We start from the raw sequence: 23,675 nt of genomic DNA on the forward strand, positions 1-23,675 counted from the left end.
TATATATATATATATATATATATATATATATATATCAGTACTTCATCTGATTATTGGCCGAATGTAGAAGTTTAAAATGTTGTCATAATGTTCTGATGAAGAAGTATAAACTTACGTTAGAAGTTTAAGACAATAAGCCAAGTCTTACAGTTAGAAACTGTGTATATATCTTGAGCCAGTGTAATTCAGAATATATTTCTCCACTATTTGAGAATGCGATCACTTAGCGACTTGTAACTAACTTTAACCGTAATCTTAAATCTTTTCGAAACTTTTCGTCGGTGGCACCTCTCACAAGTCAAAGAAAGGGAAATAGCCTAGCGCTTGCTACGTTTTCCCTGTTCATGCATTAAAATTTTCAGCATGAGGCACTACTTTTCAATTTATTACTTCTCTGCTACTAATTCTATTCCCAACACGTGTCTTATTATACATGCAAAATTGTATCGTTGCTTCACACACAGTTCTGGAGAGACGATGTCACAACCTCTGAGACGCCCGAAAAACAAGCTTTTGCTGAAGTGACTCAGCAAGAAATACGTGATTTTTTGCGTTGGTGGTGGGCGGGGGGAGGGGTGGGGCGTTACTGATAAAAGAATAAGGAGAATTCCACGTCCAGATACTGAACACATTTCTGACCCTTTAAATGTTTGCGTGTTTGAAAAGTAACTTTGTGGATCACGGTAGATCACAAACTCCGTACTTCAGTTAAACGCTTTTAACATGCCAACTCCACGACTAGCTGTCTGAACTGCACACGTGCTTCCGGCTGATTCCTCGCTTCACGGGTTCCAAACTGCTGCGCGAAATTATTTAACGTTTAGCCCGTTCGGAAAATCTTTCCAACGACTGTTTGAAAACACTTGTCGTCATCAGAAGGAAGGACCTGTCAGTATCTCCAGGAGGAACAAAAGTTCTTTTTCCCTAGTAGCCGCAGCCTGGCTCCGGACACACATTAGAGAACAGAACTAGCACATACGCGCGTCAATGAAATGATACATTCCGACCATCCCTTCATTTTTCTCGTTTCAAAAATTGAATTACAGCACATAATAACATGAGAATCTTATTGACACAGTTGGTGAAACTACGTTTTATTGCTGTGGCGTTTCAACCACGTAGCAGGTTCGAAGGTCAGGATGCAACATGTTCAAACAACCAACTCCACACAGTCATAGATTGATGCCTATTTTGGAAAACATAAGGAGAGTTAAGTGTGAGAACCGTTTGCCGCATAATCAGCTTAACAGATCGTGCATTCATGTTGGAGTGTGCAGAAGAATGGAAAATAAAACTGTGGAGCTACTGGATGACCACCCGTTTGGCTTTCGGAAGAGATATAAAACAGAAAATTCTGACAGACATTGGGTTTGACAGTGGAAAGAAGATTTAAGAGGAAAAAAGACATATTCATATTACTTTCCGACCTATAAAAGAAGTTACATCATAAAAATGGTATAAGATGTTCGAAATTCCGATAAAAATACGAGGGCAGTTCAATAAGTAATGCAACACATTTTTTTTCTCGGCCAATTTTGGTTGGAAAAACCGGAAATTTCTTGTGGAATATTTTCAAACATTCCCGCTTCGTCTCGTATAGTTTCATTGACTTGCGACAGGTGGCAGCGCTGTACGGAGCTGTTAAAATGGCGTCTGTAACGGATGTGCGTTGCAAACAACGGTCAGTGATCGAGTTTCTTTTGGTGGAAAACCAGGGCATCTCAGATATTCATAGGCGCTTGCAGAATGTCTGCGGTGATCTGGCAGTGGACAAAAGCACGATGAGTCGTTGGGCAAAGCGTGTGTCATCATCGCCGCAAGATCAAGCAAGACTGTCTGATCTCCCGCGTGCGGGCCGGCCGTGCACAGCTGTGACTCCTGCAATGGCGGAGCGTGCGAACACACTCGTTCGAGATGATCGACGGATCACCATCAAACAACTCAGTGCTCAACTTGACATCTCTGTTGGTAGTGCTGTCACAATTGTTCACCAGTTGGGATATTCAAAGGTTTGTTCCCGCTGGGTCCCTCGTTGTCTAACCGAACACCATAAAGAGCAAAGGAGAACCATCTGTGCGGAATTGCTTGCTCGTCATGTGGCTGAGGGTGACAATTTCTTGTCAAAGATTGTTACAGGTGATGAAACATGGGTTCATCACTTCGAACCTGAAACAAAATGGCAATCAATGAAGTGGCGCCACACCCACTCCCCTACCAAGAAGAAGTTTAAAGCCATACCCTCAGCCGGTAAAGTCATGGTTACAGTCTTCTGGGACGCTGAAGGGGTTATTCTGTTCGATGATCTCGCACCGTCGGATTTCCATATGTTTGGCCCAATGAAGGACGCAATCCGTGGGAGGCACTACGCGGATGCTGAAGAAGCTATTAATGCAGTACGACGTAGGCTCCGACATCGACCAGTGGAATGGTACCGTGCAGGCATACAGGCCCTCATTTCAAGGTGGCGTAAGGCCGTAGCATTGAATGGAGATTACGTTGAAAAATAGTGTTGTGTAGCTAAAAGATTGGGGAATAACCTGGTGTATTTCAATGCTGAATAAAACAACCCCTGTTTCAGAAAAAAAATGTGTTGCATTACTTATTGAACTGCCCTCGTAGTAAGCTTTAAGCGAGGTGGGTGTTATACAAGTGTCAAGAGGGAATAATAAGAATGGAAGACGAAGAGCGAAGTGTCCGGATTAAAAACGGTGTAAAACAAAGATGCAGTGTTTCGCTCCTACTGTTCAATCTCTACATAGAAGAAGCACTGACAGAAATAAAATTAAGATTCAATAGTGCTGTTAAAACTCTCGGTGAAAGGAGATCAATGACACTATTAGCTCATGGCATTGCTATCCTCAGTTAAAGTGAACAACAGTTACAGGATTTGCTGAACGGAATGAATCGTCTATTGAGTAAAGAATATGGACTGAGAGAGAGCTGAAGAAAGACGAAAGTAATGATGATTAGTAGAAATAAGGTCAGCGATAAATTTGACATCAAATTGGTGACCACTAACTAGACAAAGTGAAGTAATTATCTTACCTTCGAAGTAAAATAACACGTGATGGATGAAGTAAAGAGGAGTAAAAAATCACACTAGCACATGTAAAAAAGACATTTGTTGTTAAAAGAAATCTACTGCTACCAAACATTGGCCTTAATTTGGCACAGCAGTTTAAGGCACTGACTCATGGACGGTAAGAAAACCGGAAAAGAAAAGTATCGAAGCGTTTGAGATGTGGTGCCATAGAAGGTGAACTGAATGATACCCGAGCCACCCAACACAGTTGGCGCATCAACTTCGCTTCTCCAGAGGTGGCGAGAGGGTGCGCGCAACACCAAGAGACCATGTCATTGCGATGCGCGAATGCGAAATGGAGACAGTGGGCTCTTAGAGAACGTCGGGCTAGGAAGTCTGACAAAGAATCGACTTCAAGTGTCAATAAACGATCTTGATGAAACTCGGCGGCTGTGTAGAGGGAAACAATTACTGCGATACGTATATTTTTAGTTTGTGCCTAGTTTCACTTTTAAGGGCTAAAACAGGACCCGAAACGCAATTTGGCACTTTACTTTTACAGAGAATGTCTACGAAACGATGTTATATAAAAAAATATTTTCCAAATAAAAGTTTATATGTAATTAATGTTGTTGAAAACGCCTTTACTAATTTCTGGAGTAATTTGAAATTTTGTAAAATACTGTACGACCTTTGATTAATTTTGAAAAATGGAACCTTTTGTTACAGCAGAAATTAAAGAAGCTTTCAAACCACATACATCATAGTGTAATAAAGCTAGTTTCCGCAATACCGTTTTTGGAAAATAAATATTGTCTGAGTATTTTCAACATACCTGCTAAAGGTACTTGAACTTTCATCATTGTTATAATTATTTGCTTTATGTTTTAAATTGTTACTTTACGTTTTACACTCATTTTTTGTTGTTTTTTAGTTTATCATTCCACATAGGTGCATTTTGTTAGCAGAAAATAATAAGTAACTCATTATTATTGTAGAAACCAATAACAATAATGATAATCTGTAAGGAAGTGCTTAAAACATAATAGTTTCATTACACCATTCGCATAAAACGAATGAAATTTCTTCACGTTGTATATGCAACGGAGAAGCCAATATAAGACGAAATTCAGCAGGATTTCAAATTGTCACGGGTGACCCTTCAAATACCCTGATTTGTATCAGGCATATTTCGGTATATTGGTAAGCCTTGGCGAAGAGAATTGATGACTGCAGCTTGACCGTACTGTTTCTCAAGCGGAGATTGACATCATACTCTTTCAACAGATTTAGATCTGAAAATCATCTCACAAAGTTCTTCCAACATCGAAAGCCGTATACGTTACACAGTCGTACCTGTGCCATAGGTCACCACATGTTTCTTGCCCTGGGATATGCCCCTAAAAGTCTGGAACCGCGTGACCGCTACGGTCGCAGGTTCGAATCCTGCCTCGGGCATGGATGTGTGTGTTGTCCTTAGGTTAGTTAGGTTTAAGTAGTTCTAAGTTCTAGGGGCCTGATGACCACAGATGTTAAGTCCCATAGTGCTCAGAGCCATTTGAACCATTTTTTGTCCCTAAAAACGGTTTTATACGGTGGCCTCTTCATACTGAATTTGGAGCGTGAATGCAGGAATCTCTTTTTGAATCCCCAAAAACCCTTGTCACAGCATAGAAATCTGCGATATAAACGTCTGACCAGGTCAAAAGGTACTTGGAAGACGTTTCGTTTCCCAGTGTTGGAGCAATTTCTGTCTTATTGTAAGCTTTTTGCAGTGGTCATTGTTAAAGAACAATTTACAGCATCGTACCAGAGGACAGGGAACTTGTTCATTTGGTGGCCCCAAAGGGCTCTACAACACACGTACAGCCGTGTAAGGTACGCGGCCTTCTGTATTGGTCAAATTTTGTGACGAGACTTTCAGAATGATTATGATGTCAATCTCCGCTTGGAAAACAATACAATTGAGCTGCAGTCACTAGTGCATAATCAGTTCTCTTTGTCAAAAGACTTACCAGTGTACTGAAATATGTATGATAGAAATCACGGTATTTGGAGATCATCCGTGAGAATTCGATATTCTGCTGAATTTTGTTTTATATTGGCTTCTCCGTCGTGTATATTACGTGAAGAAATTTCATTCATTTTCCTTACAGATTATCATCATTGGCATTATTTTCTATCAAAATGATGAGTCACTTATTATTTTCAGTTAGCAAAATACACCTAAGTGGAAAACTGCCAATTCCTTTTCGGAGTGTATTTTAACCCTTAAAAGTGAAATTGGGCACCAACCAAAGACAAAGGTATTGCACTACTTTTCCCCTTTCACGCATCCGCCAAGTTTCATGAAAACAGTTTGTTGACATTTCGGAATATTCCCTTATTGGAGCAGCCGGGGCCATCTGAACGAAGCTACGCCGTTGTTGACTTTGACGGGTGTGGACAGACAGCAAGACTATTACAACACTCAGCAAACGGCGAGAGGCGAGCATAACGTACAAGGGAGGACGTAGAGTGTTGTTATTGGCATAGAAGGTCGTGGTGGAGGGAGCAAGTACCGCATCGTGATGTGCATGCATAGTGGTTGCCTTAATTCTCTGTTTGTTCGGATAAATAGTGAGCTTCTGTTCCTAGCTGTTTAAACGGAGCTATGATACGTTGACATCAAAGGTGACTTACGGAAGGTGCATCATCTTCGTAGCGACTGTTATTTTTTTTTTACTGACGCAGTGGACTATACTGTCTGACCCTTGGTATTCCTTGGAGAATTCCCTGTTAATGTATGCTCTGCTAATGTATCAGTCCGTGGGTTTAAATAGGTTTACTGTGAATTCTGATGTGTAGGAGTACTTCCTGCCACGCTTAGACTTTAGTGTGGGCATGCCAAGATGGCTGCATTTGCTGTCAACGGGTTTAGCATTTTGAAGTCAGTTGTGTGGAATTAATTAACGCTTCAACTACTTACAAGATTATATGAAGTACACTGTCATGCATGATTGCTTTCCCATGCGACAGCTTGTGTATTTCTACTTGTTCGTTTTGCTGTAAAGTAGAGTGCTGCTTTATGTGTGTACTGCATTAAGCTGGCGAGGACCCTGTGTGCACCATCAATATTGTACCAGCTGCAGTTGCTGAATATGTTGTGTCCGTCAAGTGCCAATGGTCAGAAGCAGATATTGTAAAAAACTTGCCGTGAAACAATTGCCCTTTGCCAGTTGTTAAAAGTTTGCTAGCATAGTAAATGATTTGAAACTAAAAGTTTTAAGATCGGGTCATGTTTTATGTTCCAGTAACCAGCTAACGCGAGAATTGTTTTTAATGCCTTGGTTGTATTCAAAGTGACAACTGATTTAGAGTTTATTAAAAGCTGGAAACCCTCACTTAAAGTTCTTGAATAATACGTAGAGCGGCTTATCGACTGTTGCTCAAGTAAACTCGTATAATTCAGTAAAACGTGACGATCTCTTTGGTTTGCTGTAAATCTCATGAATCTTTTGCCGTATTCAGGTTATGTAATTAAATGAAGTAGTCGTCCCTGTAATCATCCATATCCACCACCTATGTCCAAAACTCTTAACTAAATCGCTTTTCTTTTCTTTAGGGTAAATTAGTTTTCATGAGACTTTGGTTGTTGCTGAGAAAGCTTTGTTTTATAACTCGGAGAATATGTAAAATGTTTAGTGTTATTTGATGTGTCTGACCCAGTGGCTTTCCATAACCGAATTCTTGTATCCTACTTGTATGTACCACTGAAAAGGTCAGTCATTTCGCTGGTATGATAAGGAATGTAGAAGTGCTCCGCAGAATCGGGGGAGAAAGGAATATGTGGAAACTTTTACAGGAAGAAGGGACAAAGTCAGAGGACATGTTTTAAGATATCAGGATAATTTCCATCATGCTGCAGGGAGCTGCAAAGATGAAGAGATGTAGAAATGAAGAGTTTGACAGAAGAGAGAAACTCTCGGGCATCGTCATCTAAAGTCGCAATATTGAGGATTCAAAACATAATAAAAAGTTGCACTCATATAGGCGAAGAAATTAATTACAATTGCACTATTAGTGGCAACTAGCTGAGAAACAGTACTTACCACAAAATACGTAGGACTAGACATCTAGAGCGATATACAGTGAAATGACCAAAAAACAAATGGAAGTCAAACGGATGTCAGGCTGGTGTACATAGGAAGACTCTTAAGGAAATGTGAAACTTCCATGAAAGAAGTAGCTTACAGAATACGTGTCTTACACAGTACTGAGCACTGTCCATCATTCTGGGACCCTTACCGTGTTGGACTGATAGTAGATAAGCTTCAACGAAGAGCCGTGTGTTGCTCAAGATGATGGAAGGGAGACGTTGTGACCAAAAAAATGGGGGGGGGGGGGAGGGCGCTGGATTGGCGTGTGTTGGCCTTGACTCTTAGAAAACAACCTGTGTAAAATTGGAACGGAACGCTAATAGTGACAAGTCGTTGAGGCGAACTTTGTAGACATATATTTATTGCGACCAAGTTCTACAACTTCATTCAAGATTTTGTTCGGATTATTTACGAATAGTGGCTCGAGTTTTCACAGTAGCACAGCATCCTCCAAACTATTATTTTGCCCCTGATTCCTTGTTTTTACAAGTAACAATTCGGCTGACTGGACAATAATAGACTCACGATTGTCTTGAGCGAAAAGTGGGAGTGTGACAGAATTAATTTGATCAAAATTGTTTGTGAATAGTGTTGTTGAGCGAAAAGATAAATTTAGTTTAGTGAGAATTGTTTTGATACATTCAGGTAAACGGAACATATTTGCAGTCTGGCTGTCACGTTTATCGCCCAATCAATTAATGAGATAGATTTGGAAAGTGACTTCCTAATACATCGTAAATCTCAAGTAATTCAGTCAGCGCAAATGATCAGTTACATTAAATTAGGACTGTTAGCGTTTTAAACGTGTGATTTTCAGGTTAAACAGACGCCGATAGTTTACGACGATGACATACATAATCCTCTTTTGTCTTTGAAACAAATTTCCTGTTGAAACTCGGATATACCGATCTCTGATTACACATGAGTTTCAGATAAATTTTGCAATGGATGTTTCCTTTGCATTTATCTTCAAAGAAACAAAATCAAATCGGACATATGATGTGGTCTACTGTTTATTTGAAAAAGAATAATAATAGTTGAGTGGGACACGTGTTGGAATAAATGCCAACTGAACTGGAAGCAGCCACATGCTTACAGACTCATAGTTTTAATTAATTTTCGGATCACATTGTTCATGGAACTAATTATGGTGCTAATTAACAGGCAAATCTGGCGAGCTTTAAAGCGTAGTATCACTCGCCTAACAGTTACGTTCATTACCAAACTTTAGTCGTCATCAGCATGTATTAACGGTAACTTTAAAAAATAAAACAATCAATCCGACCCTATTAAACAATTATGATTGCCCAAAAATGTTTCACTCTGCTGCAAATGATGCTGGAGTGAGTGAATATTAAGTACTAGGCAAGTAGACAAGTTATTAGCGGAAAGAGAAGAACAATCTATACGCTAACGTAAAGCTAAGCTATAGGATGTATGTAAGCGCTATAGTGCTAGTTACCCAGTGCATCTTTATGATAGAATGTTTTGCATGGTTGTGGCGACCAGGATGACGAAATCCGTTGGACTATCCAGCGAGCAGTGCAATGTTGAACTGAAAGACGACTGTTGCAAATATCTGAAGCGTTTAAACATTAGAGTTTTTGCAGAGGTTATTTTCTAGTCCACGTATTACAGTACACTAGCGAAAACGTTATTCGCATCTACAGTGCTATGGCATATAATGAGAAATGGAAAAATCTAAAAATTTTCTTCAGGGAAAGATACCCGTTAAATGAGGCCGAGGAAGAACAATATCTCGGTTTTGAAACGTAAGTACTTGAACTTCACACGCTATCGAACAAGCAACGATGATGTAACTGAGATGGTATCTCTACAGAAGATACTACTTTTCACTTGCACAACAGATTATACAATACTGAGATACAAAATATTACCAACTGATATTTTCTGTGACTTCTCAAACGCCTTTGGTTGTGCAGTTCTTCTATAGAAGCTCTAATATTGTGGTATAAAGCATCGATTGCCAACATGCTAGCAGTTACCAACGGAGGGGTAAAATTAAAGTTTATGGGGGGGGGGGGGGGGTAAAAACTAAACGGTTTGATTCTGTTTCAGTCACGAAACTAAATTATTTTCATCAGATCATTACTATTATTTGTAAGATTCTAAGACTGATTACGTAACTTATCAATAATTACTTGTTCTCAGTTAGTAACATTGATATGGCGGAGGCTACAGGTTCCCCAGATACACCCGCCACTACAAACATACGTTGTGCTTTGTCCCGTACATCGTGGATGATAAAAATGATACATATACGAAACACATTTTAAATACCTCAAGTAAATGTCTGCTCTAAGTTGTAGATAGTAGTTGTCCAGAAATTGCTTCGTTACGCGCTTCGAAGCAAATAAATGAATTAACTGACAGCACGACAGAGCAGTAACTAGATAAGGACTACTATAGTACTGTACATAGATTTATTATTATCATCATTTTTGTTAGTGGAGTGGTTAGACACAAAGCACTAACAGCCTGATATCGTCCAATTTCTGCCAGTTCAGTAGTAAGGACTGCAGCAGCCAGTACGTATAGAGTATACATCTGAAGTTGATTGATTTCAAAAGGGGTTGCAGTGTGCAGGTCAAACCAGCACCGCAATGGAGAAGAGTAATGCAGGGAAAGCATGTTTTGTAACAAGTGTGTACCCTCACTGTGAATAGTTAGCTTTCTTTTCTGAGACGGAGTTGTGGGTGGCAATTGCGATGCACCACGAGTTCCTTCGTCATTCATTCTAACACACACGCACACACACACACACACAAAATTACAAATCATTTATCTTTCATCGTTTTAAAACTAAAACTGTTCAAAGGAAAGTCTTCCATTCTATAGTTTAGTTAGGTACCATAGTTCGTAATAATATTGGGGAGATGGCAGCGTGGGAGGAGGGAGGGGGATACTAGCTAATGTCCGATTGCACACGGGGGTAATGGCCTAAGAAAGGTTCTGAACCACTTGTATAAAGGGTCTTGTAGGTAACTGATTCACATAATATCTAACTAAAATAATGCAACCTGTTAGATATACACTCAGGTAGTGAACAGAATTGAAACTATAAGAAACTGATTTACTTCATATATAACTAAAATGATACCAACAGAATTGGACAACTTCTTCATAATAGTGAATTATCACTGCAGGTATATCACGATAGTGCGTCTCCTTTCGTTCTTCATACGGGGTGAGTCAAATGAAAACCTTAAATATTTTTTTAAATATTATTTATTGTACAGAAGTGGTACAAATCTGTATCGTTTTTCAATATAATCTCCCCTACGCTCAATGCAACTCCTCCAGCGCTTACAAACTGCATAAATTCCTTTAGAAAAAAATTTTTTTGGTAGTCCACGCAAAAACTCATGCACCGCGTGGCGTACCTCTTCATCAGAACGGAACTTCTCACATTGCGTTTTTGAGTGGTCCAAACATATGGAAATCACTTGGGGCAAGGTCTGGTGAGTATGGTGGATGAGGAAGACACTCAAAATGCAGGTCTGTGGTTATTGCAACTGTCGTACGGGCAGTGTGGGGTCTTGCATTGTCATGCAAAAGAACACCTGCTGACAGCAATCCACGTCGCTTTGATTTCATTGCAGGCCGCAGATGATTTTTTTAGGTGATCTGTGTATGATACAATGGTGACAGTGGTCCCTCTAGGCATGTAATGCTGCAAAATGACGCCTTTTTTGTCCCAAAAGAGAGTCGGCATAACCTTCCCTGCTGATGGTTCTGTTCGAGACTTCTTTCGTTTTGGTGATGAGGAATGGCGCCGTTCCTTGCTCGCTCTCTTCGTTTCCGGTTGGTGGAAGTGAACCCAGGTTTCGTCCCCAGTAACGATTCTTGCAAGGAAGCCATAACCTTCTCGTTCAAAGCGCCGAGGAAGTTCTTCACAAGCATCAAAACGTTCGTCTCTCATTTCAGGAGTCAGCTGCTGTGGCACTCATCTTGCAGACACTTTGTGAAACTGGATGTGGTGTGTTGACCTATAAGTAATCTGTAAACATACTGAAATGTCATTCAGTGTCACTCGGCGGTTTTCCTTCACTATAGCTTCAACTGCTGCAGTGATCTGTTGAGTCACTACTCGTTGTGCCTGACCTGAACGAGGAGCATCTTCCACTGAAGTAACACCATTTGCGAACTTCCTACTCCATTCGTAGACTTGCTGCTGTGACAAACATGCACCACCGTACTGAAGCTTCATTCGTCGATGAATTTCAATAGGTTTCACACCTTCACGTCGCAAAAATCGAATAACAGAACACTGTTCTTCCCTGGTGCAAGTTGCAAGTTTATACTGATACTGCGACGATATGTGTGCATCTGCACTATGCTGCCACCTACAGGCCATTCTGCACGCTGTTTGTAGCACGCTTACCAACTTACAGGATAACGGCGGGGAATTTAGATTTGTTATTACAAATTTAAGGTTTTCATTTCACTCACCCTCGTATATATAAATGGCGGTCAATCTTATATCCAAGTGGCAGAAATAGTTATCTTTGCTGATGACCAAAATATTATAACCAAATCTAATGGTGTGACTTCAGCACTTGAAAATGTAGTTAATTTTCCCCTGAAAGTTAGCAACTGATTGTTTGAAAAGAACAGCAGTGTGCATGGATATTTCAGAAGGAGATATGTTTTACACTATCAATCATTCTCTTGCGTCTGTTTAAAAAATCCCAGGGTCTCTGGAGAGTACGTAGGTTGAGGCAGGATAGTGGTTTCGTCTTCTGTGCAATGGTCACGCACCAACAGGGATGAATATGAGGGTGCGTTATCGTGATGCAAGAGCCATGAATTGTCTCGCCACTTTTCACGCCGTTTCCTTCCCACCTTTACTCGTAGGCGTCGCAACAAGTCTTGACAGTACCATCGATTAATAGTTTCTTCCTCTGGCACGAATTCATGATGAACTAATCCTTAAAAGTCAAAGGAAACTATCAGCATGGCTCTGCCATTTGACCTTATCTGACGAGAATTTTTTTTGATCTTGGAGAGTCTTTCCCTACCAGTTATGATTCTCTTAAGGAACGTTCTTTTTTTCATTTGTGCGATCAAAAAGCTCTTCACAGATTGGGAGGCAAAGTTCATTCTGGTCTTGACTCTTCAGCCGTGGGACGAACTTGGCGGCAACAAGATGCACTCCAAGATGCTGTTCCAGGATTTCATGGCACGGTCTAGCTCAAATGTTACATTCATCTGAAATCTCGCGGACCGCCTGTCTTCGATTGGCACACACAATTCCGTTGACTTCCTGACATGAGCGTCATCGGTAGAAGTCGAAGGGTGTCCTGAACGTGGGTCATCTTTAACTTCCGTCCGGCCATTTTTAAATCGTGTGAACTATTCGTAACACCGAGTACGCCATAAACACTCATGACCGTAGTCTTTCTGCATCATTTGGTGTGTCTCTTTAAAACTTGTCTTGAGTTTCACGCAAAATTTAATGCAGATGCATTGCTTCTCTAATTCTTTAATCGTGAAATTCGCAAACTGTGCTACACAACGTTCTACTCAATATAGACGGCCTTAGTGGTCGCGCGGTTCTAGGGGCTACAGTGTGGAACCGAGCGACCGCTACGGTCGCAGGTTCGAATCCTGCCTCGGGCATGGATGTGTGTGATGTCCTTAGGTTAGTAAGGTTTAATTGGTTCTAAGTTCTAGGTGACTGATGACCTCAGAAGTTAAGTCGCATAGTGCTCAGAGCCATTTGAACCATTTGAACCATCTACTCAATATAGCACTGTACAGTAACCAACTGACATACGACAACGAAACTTGCTGCAGTTACACATTAAAAACAAGCACGTTCTTGGGTCCGAATCGCTTTTCGCTCCAACACACCATTGGCGCAAAATTATGAATTTTCTGGAATTATTTGAGAAGACTTGGTATTCATGCTAGTCTCAGAAACCGCTGTAGGGATTTTGAACCGGTTTGAATAAATACACTGGACCACAAGGTAAGTTTCTGTATATTATTTATAAATATTTCGTACACATTGACTGAATTATGATGAATTAAAGTTGTGTTCATGTTGTTGTAGTCTTCAGTCCTGAGACTGGTTTGATGCAGCTCTCCATGCTACTCTATCCTGTGCAAGCTTCTTCATCTCCCCTGACCTACTGCAACCTACATCCTTCTGAATCTGTTTAGTGTATTCATCTCTTGGTCTCACTCTACGCTGCCCTCCAATACTAAATTGGTGATCCCTTGATACCTCAGAACATGTCCTACCGACCGATCCCTTCTTCTGGTCAAGTTGTGCCACAAACTTCTCTTCTCCCCAATCCTATTCAATACTTCCTCATTAGTTATGTGATCTACCCACCTAATCTTCAGCGTTCTTCTGTAGCACCACAATTCGAAAGTTTCTATTCTCTTCTTGTTCAAACTAGTTATCGTCCATGTTTCACTTCCATACATGGCTAAGCTCCATACAAATACTTCCTGTCACTTAAATCTCTATTCGATGTTAATAAATTTCTCTTCTTCAAGAACGCTTTCCTTGCCATTGCCAGTCTACATTTGATATCCTCTCTACTTCGACCATCATCAGTTATTTTGCTCCCCAAATAGCAAAACTCCTTTACTACTTTAATTGTCTCATTTCCTAATCTAATACCCCCAGCGTCATCCGACGTAATTCGACTACATTCCATTATCCTCGTTTTGCTTTTGTTGATGTTCATCTTATATCCTCCTTTCAAGACACTATCCATTCCGTTCAACTGCTCTTCTAAGTCCTTTGCAGTCTCTGACAGAATTACAATGTCATCGGCGAACCTCAAAGTTTTTATTCCTTCTCCATGGATTTTAATACCTACTCCTAATTTTTCTTTTCTTTCCTTCACTGCTTGCTCAATATACAGATATTAAAGTTAAGTTGTGGAGAAGATACCCTGCTTCCTAGTAGACGGCTGCCGTAACTCGATGGAGCAGCAGTGGTTTGAGGTAGCAGAAAGCGTGACCACACTGATAACTGATGCGATGGGCTCGTGGTAGAGCGTTTGGTAGGAATCGAAACGTGGCTCCGACTCCACGTTACACAGTAGCTCCTCATTTCCCGGCTGAATAACGGGTTAGGGATATGCAAGTCGGCTAAGAAGCTCTCCTGCGAACCTTGCAGAACTAGCACTCCTGAAAGAAAGGATATAGCGGAGACATGGTTCGCAGGAGAGCTTCTGTAAAGTTTGGAAGGTAGGAGACGAGATACTGGCAGAAGTAAAGCTGTGAGTACCGGGCGTGAGTCGTGCTTCGGTAGCTCAGATGGTAGAGCACTTGCCCGCGAAAGGCAAAGGTCCCCAGTTCGAGTCTCGGTCGGGCACACAGTTTTAATCTGCCAGGAAGTTTCATATCAGCGCACACTCCGCTGCAGAGTGAAAATCTCATTCTGGAAACATCCCCCAGGCTGTGGCTAAGCCATGTCTCCGCTATATCCTTTCTTTCAGGAGTGCTAGTTCTGCAAGGTTCGCAGGAGAGCTTCTGTAAAGTTTGGAAGGTAGGAGACGAGATACTGGCAGAAGTAAAGCTGTGAGTACCGGCCGTGAGTCGTGCTTCGGTAGCTCAGATGGTAGAGCACTTGCCCGCGAAAGGCAAAGGTCCCGAGTTTGAGTCTCGGTCGGGCACACAGTTTTAATCTGCCAGGAAGTTTCAAAAAGACTATTTGTCTGGATAATTTCAAATTACGCAGAAGACTGGTAAACGAATCTCTACTGGCTAAAATAAAATTTAGGTCTTTTATAGGTCATGATAAAATGGCCACGATCTTCTTGAAGGTGTTTTAGAAAATTCTTGCGGATAAATACACAAATTTTCGAAATGCTGCAACGGATGTTTGAGGGACGCATTTCAAAATATCACGACAATTTCAGACTGTCAGTTTCTGCTTCGCCCATATTACGAGTCGCGATTCACAGTCTTAGTACACTGCAAATTCTTCCAAAAACGGGCAGTGAGTTACTCAACTTTGAATTATCCTAATAAATATGATCACTAACGAAGAGATAATCATCTCAATATCAAATTCCGATGTGACGCTTACAACGTGAAATAATAAAACATTTTTAACCAATAGATTTTCTACAAACGTTTGAGAGCAACTGCATTGCGAAAAACACGAGAATCCGAAACAAGTGGTTTTTTATGATGCAGTTTAAAAGTTGGCCGGAAAACATCGTCGTTTCATTCACATACAATAAATCCTTTCAGCAGCGCAGCAAATGAGTCGACTTTCATCTTACTGCTTTCCTCGGATCAAATCTAGACGTGAATAGGTATCTTTACCCATGACGGCGAAGAGGTGTACCATAAAGAGACCACGACAAAAGGCTACAGCTATGAGCCTCAACAACGCATCTCACTACGTAGTATGCTGCGAAAGAGGAGTGCTGTTATACGAACCTACACATGTACACCGAAGCGCCAAAGAAACTGGTATAGACATGAGGATTCGAATATAAAGATATGTAAACAAGAAGAATGCGGTGCTGCGGTCGGCAAGCGTCTGACGCGGCTGTTAGATTGCTTACTGCTGCTACAATGGCACGTTATAAAGATTTAAGTGAGTTTGCACTTGGTGTTACAGTCGGCGCACGAGCGATGGGACACAGCATCTCCGAGGTAGTGGGGGGTTTCCTGTACGACCATTTCACGAGCGTACAGTGAAAATCAGGAATCCGGTAAAATATCAAACCTCAGACACCGCTGCGACTGGAAAAAGATCCTGCAAGAAGGGGACCAACGACGACTAAAGAGAATCGTTCAACGTGACAGAAGTGGAACCCTTCCGCAAATTGCTGCAGATTTCAATGCTGGGCTATCAATAAGTCTCAGCGTGCCAACTATTCAACATAACATCATCGATATGGGCTTTCGGAACAGAAGGAGCACCTTTGATGACCGCACGACACAAAGTTTCACGCCTCGTCTGATCCGTCAACACCGACATTATTGAACTTTGATGACTGCAAATATGTCACTTGGCCGGAAGAGACTCGTTTCAAACTGTGTCGAGCGGATGGACGTGTACGGATGTGGAGACAACCTCATGAATCCATTGACCCTGCATGTCAGCAAGGGACTGTTCAAGGCGGTGGAGGCTCTGTAAGGGTGTAGAGCTTGTGCAGGTGGAGTGATTTGGGACCACTGATACGCCTAGATAAGACTCTGCCAGGTAACACGTACGTCTGATCACCTGCATCTATTTATGTCCATTGTGCATTCCGACGGATTAGGCCAGTTCTAGTAGAACAATGCGACCCCCCCCCCCCCCCCCCACGTCCAGAATTGCTACAAAGTGGCTTCAGGGATACTTTTCTGAGTTTAAATAATTCCGATGACCACCAAACTCCCCAGACATGAACGTTATTGAGCATAGATGGGATGGCTTGCAGCGTGCTGTTCAGAAGACATCTCCACCCCCTCGTATTCCTACGGATTTATGGAAACCCTGCAGGATTCATGGTGTCTATTCCCTCCAACACGCCACGTCGTGTTGCGGCACTTCTACGTGCTCGAGGGAGCCCTACACGACATTAGGCTAGTTTACAAGTTTCTTTGGCTCTTCAGTGTAGATCACACGTGTTTCCACTTACTTTTCGTTTCATTCGTGCCATTTCAGCCACCTTGTGATACACTTATATCTACTATTCGCATACATTACTTACACTTCTTGCAGTCGTATTACTTACATCACGCTGTGCTCTCATCATTGTCATGAGATGTCACTGCAAATGCTAATTCAGTTTGGAACACACAACATTCATACCTCTAGACAGCTTTTCTGGTGTGCTTTGCCTACATCGTGTAGGCTATCTGAATGTAGTGATGTTAAGTGATGCTGACTTACTTAACGTCATTCTCCGTATTTTATTCGTGGCCCCCAAAGAAATTACGCTACGACAGTCACGTCGTCTGGCCATAAATACTTCCCGCGCCACCCGTGCGAAGTAGCCTCCGACTCCAAGCGTGCTTTTATAACTTTTCTATTAGATACCAACAGACAGGTTAGGTGGGAAGTGCTATAAAGTGTAATGGATATTTGCGTTCAGTGGGTACCAATCCGGTCTTTCTAATTTGACGTATCAGTGTCCATATCAACATACTTATAAAACCGCAATGGCAACTCCTCAGCAGTGTAACGCAAATGTGTTTCTCACTGACGGTTATCTGTGTACAAATTCAACTACGATACACTTTACTGAATACAGTCGTAAAATAACTATACTGCACATTAAGAATTAGTTCCTTGTGATTCTAGTAACTGTTATTCTACTTATGATGTTCTTATTACATACACTTTACCGTGTGTCAGCCCAGGGGACACAAAAATGTATTTCACTCCGTCTCGGTGCCTTTACAGAATGACGTCGACTCATTTTTATCGTAATAGTTTTCAATTACATAAATGGTTTTTGTTGTGACAGATGATATCCCCATTGTTCCCTAATATGCACTCCCTAATATCCAACGCAAAGTTGTTTGCTAACATTACATGATGTTATGTCATACATAAGGTAAAAAATGCTACTGTATTAATACAGTCTAAGACAAAAATGATGAGCATAACATCGTCGACGTTTTTCTGTGCTGTAGGGTGTTGCGGATGACAACTAAAGGGATCCTGCTATGAACAGAAATGGCCTGGTCTAGGGCGTCTTGTCACGGTCCGCGCGGCTACACCCGTCGGAGGTTCGAGTCCTCCCTCTAGTACGGGGTGTCTGTGTTGTCCTTAGCGTAAGTTAGTTTAAGTTAGGTTCAGTAGTGCGTAAGCTTACGGACCGATGACCTCAGCCGTTTGGTCCCATAGGTTCTTACCACAAATTTCGAAAACTTCCGTTTGCCGGGCCGTATGGAATGCGACGGTCTCATTAGCACCCCACTGCTTTCCGGATAGTCTCCCGACTCGTCTGAGGCCTGGAATCTCGTTTAATGGAGTGTAATTATCTTCAGTGATGTCCTGCTTCTAAATGAGCCCCGATAACCAACGAGGAAGTATCTGGGGAGGCGCCAGATGCCTGTGGGACACCAACGTGATTGTCGCCCGCCATACGACCCATCAACCAGAACTGATGGTTTGGGCTGTCATTTATTTTCAAACCATGACCCCTTTGGTTGTCATCAGCGGCACCTTACAGCACAGCGGTGGGTCGACAATATTCTACGCCCCATTTTGTAGCCCTTCATGGAAAACCATCCCGGGATTACATTTCAGCAAGATAATGTCTACCCACACACTGCGAGATTCTCTACTGCTTTTCTTTGTACTTGCCAAACCTACCTCGGGAAGCGAGGTCGCCAGACCTCTCCCTAAATGAGAACATTTGGAGCAGATATGGGCAGGATCCTCCAACCAGCTCGAGATTTTGACTAAGTAACACGCCAATTAGACAAAACTTGGTACGATATCCTTCGCGAGGATATTCGACAGCCGTATCAATCAGTTCCCAGCCGAATAACTGCTTGAGTAAGGGACAGATGTGGACCAATGCGTTACTGACTTTCTCAAGTTGTGAAGCTCTTTCTCTATAGATCATCAAACTTTTCAGAAATTGTGTTTATTTGTTTGGCTGTACAAGTACTTCACATCTACAGTTTCGGATAATTCCTGCGTGGCTTCTCTTTTGTTTTCTGTTTTGTATTTCGTCTATGACTGTGGATAGTTAGTTGCACCATGGCTCAAACAAGATAATCTAGTGGTTTTTGCTACTTCTACGTTATTGTATATAATTCACATAAATTTATCTTCCGAGCATGTAGGCTGAAAAGCATCAGTCTTAGGGTCGACGGAGATGTCCCGTGGTTTGGTCAACAGTCTTTGGGTGAACTTACATACCTCATGGATGATATTTTTATCACGATTATTTCAGAGGATCAGCACTTGTGTCATCTTTTGATACTGAACAATAAAACGTTTAATACTAATTATGGGTGACGCAATGTTTGAAAAGATGAAACCATTCTTCCCTAATGAAAATTCCTTTATTCTGAATAATAATATTCCATGTCCCTACTGTGCTGGTTGCGTGAGCCAAATCGTGGTGAGCTATTGTAAGAAGAATATGAAGGGAGAGGCTCGGAAGCTGGATTGGCACGGTGGACCCGGACATGTATAGACGGAAACCGACAGGAGGTTGGGCGAGGAACCATTCTCATCCACATCAGTTACCTAGTGGAGCGTGCGCATTGTGAGGCCTCTGGCAGCTTGGTGGAGGAGGTGAAGGCCTTGTGTGGGTGGTGGACAGGACATGAGGCGTTTCTCCAAATAAATCGCCCAGATAACGAACCGTGGGGAGAGCCTTGGACCTACACCGAATGTTGGGTATTTTACGATTTTCGTCAAGATACGGTTTTTCTGAAACGGTTTCTTCCTTGGATGAGCACCCTCGCCGCAAGGCGATAGTGTGAGAGGACAGACTCGAGATGGCAATTTACGCTCGTGCCGTGAGGCCTCGGTTACAGTAGAAAATCTTTCCACTCCGTGTAAGAACCGATGCCCCGACTTTCTGATGCTAGGTCAAGCGAAGTGAATGATCTCGTGTCTTGAAAAATGCTGGGAACGGATGTCATTGGCTGTTCCTAGAAATTGGGGAGGAGTAGGAGTTTGGATGCCAGTTCCAGAGTATTGCTCATAAGACCGGAAATAGGCTGCCTCCCTTTAGGAGGGCACTTAAACTGTTAACAAAAAGTAATTTTCAGAATGAGATTTTCACTCTGCAGCGGAGTGTGCGCTGATATGAAACTTCCTGGCAGATTAAAACTGTGTGCCCGACCGAGACTCGAACTCGGGACCTTTGCCTTTCGCGGGCAAGTGCTCTACGAACTGAGCTACCGAAGCACGACTCACGCCCGGTACTCACAGCTTTACTTCTGCCAGTACCTCGTCTCCTACCTTCCAAACTTTACAGAAGCTCTCCTGCGAACCTTGCAGAACTAGCACTCCTGAAAGAAAGGATATTGCGGAGACATGGCTTAGCCACAGCCTGGGGGATGTTTCCAGAATGAGATTTTCACTCTGCAGCGGAGTGTGCGCTGATATGAAACTTCCTGGCAGATTAAAACTGTGTGCCCGACCGAGACTCGAACTCGGGACCTTTGCCTTTCGCGGGCAAGTGCTCTACCAACTGAGCTACCGAAGCACGACTCACGCCCGGTACTCACAGCTTTACTTCTGCCAGTACCTCGTCTCCTACCTTCCAAACTTTACAGAAGCTCTCCTGCGAACCTTGCAGAACTAGCACTCCTGAAAGAAAGGATATTGCGGAGACATGGCTTAGCCACAGCCTGGGGGATGTTTCCAGAATGAGATTTTCACTCTGCAGCCGAGTGTGCGCTGATACGAAACTTCCTGGCAGATTAAAACTGTGTGCCCGACCGAGACTCGAACTCGGGACCTCTGCCTTTCGCGGGCAAGTGCTCTACCAACTGAGCTACCGAAGCACGACTCACGCCCGGTACTCACAGCTTTACTTCTGCCAGTACCTCGCCTCCTACCTTCCAAACTTTACAGAAGCTCTCCTGCGAACCTTGCAGAACTAGCACTCCTGAAAGAAAGGATATTGCGGAGACATGGCTTAGCCACAGCCTGGGGGATGTTTCCAGAATGAGATTTTCACTCTGCAGCGGAGTGTGCGCTGATATGAAACTTCCTGGCAGATTAAAACTGTGTGCCCGACCGAGACTCGAACTCGGGACCTTTGCCTTTCGCGGGCAAGTGCTCTACCAACTGAGCTACCGAAGCACGACTCACGGCCGGTACTCACAGCTTTACTTCTGCCAGTACCTCGTCTCCTACCTTCCAAACTTTACAGAAGCTCTCCTGCGAACCTTGCAGAACTAGCACTCCTGAAAGAAAGGATATTGCGGAGACATGGCTTAGCCACAGCCTGGGGGATGTTTCCAGAATGAGATTTTCACTCTGCAGCGGAGTGTGCGCTGATATGAAACTTCCTGGCAGATTAAAACTGTGTGCCCGACCGAGACTCGAACTGGGGACCTTTGCCTTTCGCGGACAAGTGCTCTACCAACTGAGCTACCGAAGCACGACTCACGCCCGACGAGGTACTGGCAGAAGTAAAGCTGTGAGTACCGGGCGTGAGTCGTGCTTCGGTAGCTCAGTTGGTAGAGCGCTTGCCCGCGAAAGGCAAAGGTCCCGAGTTCGAGTCTCGGTCGGGCACACAGTTTTAATCTGCCAGGAAGTTTCATATCAGCGCACACTCCGCTGCAGAGTGAAAATCTCATTCTGGAAACATCCCCCAGGCTGTGGCTAAGCCATGTCTCCGCAATATCCTTTCTTTCAGGAGTGCTAGTTCTGCAAGGTTCGCAGGAGAGCTTCTGTAAAGTTTGGAAGGTAGGAGACGAGGTACTGGCAGAAGTAAAGCTGTGAGTACCGGGCGTGAGTCGTGCTTCGGTAGCTCAGTTGGTAGAGCACTTGCCCGCGAAAGGCAAAGGTCCCGAGTTCGAGTCTCGGTCGGGCACACAGTTTTAATCTACCAGGAAGTTTCAAAAAGTAATTTTGTTGAGGAAGAGTGAAAAATTTTCTCCATTGGCAGACGAGAATTTTACATGGCGGTTGCGATGTACGGGCTTTGAGTGAAATTTCGGTATGCAGTAAGTCTTCGATGCGTGGAGAGAACTTTTCAGTCTTCGACCTTGGACTTGGGACTTCGTCCCAGTGCAGCGATCGCATCGCCCACAGTTGCTTTCTTCCGAATTATAAATTTTGGTAAGATTTGACATCACAGGCGAGTAAGGTATGAGAACTGATAGGCGTGTGTAAGGGCGCTGTGTTAAGCTATTAGTACCGCGGTTCATACGTACTGACTTCGTGAACCAGGACTCGTAAATGTAGAGGCAACTTATATTATTTCACGCTGTAAACGTACTCCCCTCTGTCCGTATAAGAGCAATCAACGTGTGCCCACCTCGAGCAGGCATCTTCGTGCATGATTTGTGATATGGTAGTCTTTTCTCTTGTATCGAAGCATCCCCAGAGCTTAGTGCAATCAACTGATCATTCGTTTAGTCCTGTCCAGCAACAGTGAGTATAGTTTTTTGCATATATTGGCCATTGCAATATTCTATGTTTTCACGGTGGCCACTCGGTTCTAGGCACTTCTGTCTGGAACCGCATGACTGCTACGGTCGCAGGTTCGAATTCTGCCTCGGGCATGGATGTGTGTGATGTCGTTAGATTGGTTAGGTTTAAGTAGTTCTAACACTTGGTTCAAGAATCACGAAAGAAGGTTGTATACATGGAAGAACCCTGGAGATCCTAAAAGGTATCAGATAGATTATATAATGGTAAGATAGAGATTTAGGAACCAGGTTTTAAATTGTAAGACATTTCCGGGGCAGATGTGGACTCTGACCACAATCTATTGGTTATGAACTGTAGATTAAAACTGAAGAAACTGCAAAAAGGTGGGAACTGAAGGAGATGGGACCTGGATAAACTGAAAGAACCAGAGGTTGTTCAGAGTTTCAGGGAGAGCATGAGGGAACAATTGACAGGAAAGGGGGAAAGAAATACAGTAGAAGACGAAGGGGTAGCTTTGAGGGATGAAATAGTGAAGGCAGCGGAGGATCAAATAGGTAAAAAGACGAGGGCTGTTAGAAACCCTTTTGTAACAGAAGAAATATTGAATTTAATTGATGAAAGGAGAAAATATAAAAATGTAGTAAATGAAGCAGGCAAAAAGGAATACAAACGTCTCAAAAATCAGATCGACAGGAAGTGCAAAATGGCTAAGCAGGGATGGCTAAGGGACAAATGTAAGGATGTAGAGGCTTATCTCACTAGGGGTAAGATAGATACTGCCTACAGGAAAATTAAAGAGACCTTTGGAGAAAGGAGAACCACTTGCATTAATATCAAGGGCTCAGATGGAAACCCAGTTCTAAGCAAAGAAGGGAAAGCAGAAAGGTGGAAGGAGTATATAGAGGGTCTATATAAGGGCGACTTACTTGAGGACAATATTATAGAAATGGAAGAGGATGTAGATGAAGACGAAATGGGAGATACGATACTCCGTGAAGTGTTTGACAGAGCACTGAAAGACCTGAGTCGAAACAAGGCCCCGGGAATAGACAACAGCCGGCCGGTGTGGCCGTGCGGTTAAAGGCGCTTCAGTCTGGAACCGCGTGACCGCTACGGTCGCAGGTTCGAATCCTGCCTCGGGCATGGATGTGTGTGATGTCTTTAGGTTAGTTAGGTTTAATTAGTTCTAAGTTCTAGGCGACTGATGACCTCAGAAGTTGAGTCGCATAGTGCTCAGAGCCATTTGAACCGACAACATTCCATTAGAACTACTGACAGCCTTGGGAGAGCCAGTCCTGACAAAACTCTACCATCTGGTGAGCTAGATGTATGAAACAGGGGAAATACCCTCAGACTTCAAGAAGAATACAATAATTCCAATCACAAAGAAAGCAGGTGTTGACAGATGTGAAAATTACCGAACTATCAGTTTAATAAGTCA

At 42.8% G+C, this 23,675-nt stretch overlaps 1 non-coding gene across 1 annotated transcript; it reads left to right on the plus strand.

Moving 5' to 3' along the window:
* Positions 1-21,296: 21,296 nt before the first annotated feature.
* Positions 21,297-21,371, plus strand: Trnas-cga. Its single transcript has one exon. It is a non-coding gene; the product is annotated as a tRNA-Ser (tRNA).
* The last annotated feature ends 2,304 nt before the right edge of the window (positions 21,372-23,675 follow it).

This window comes from Schistocerca americana, chromosome 5 (genome assembly GCF_021461395.2).
Source record: "Schistocerca americana isolate TAMUIC-IGC-003095 chromosome 5, iqSchAmer2.1, whole genome shotgun sequence".
Taxonomy (NCBI): Eukaryota; Metazoa; Arthropoda; class Insecta; order Orthoptera; family Acrididae; genus Schistocerca; species Schistocerca americana.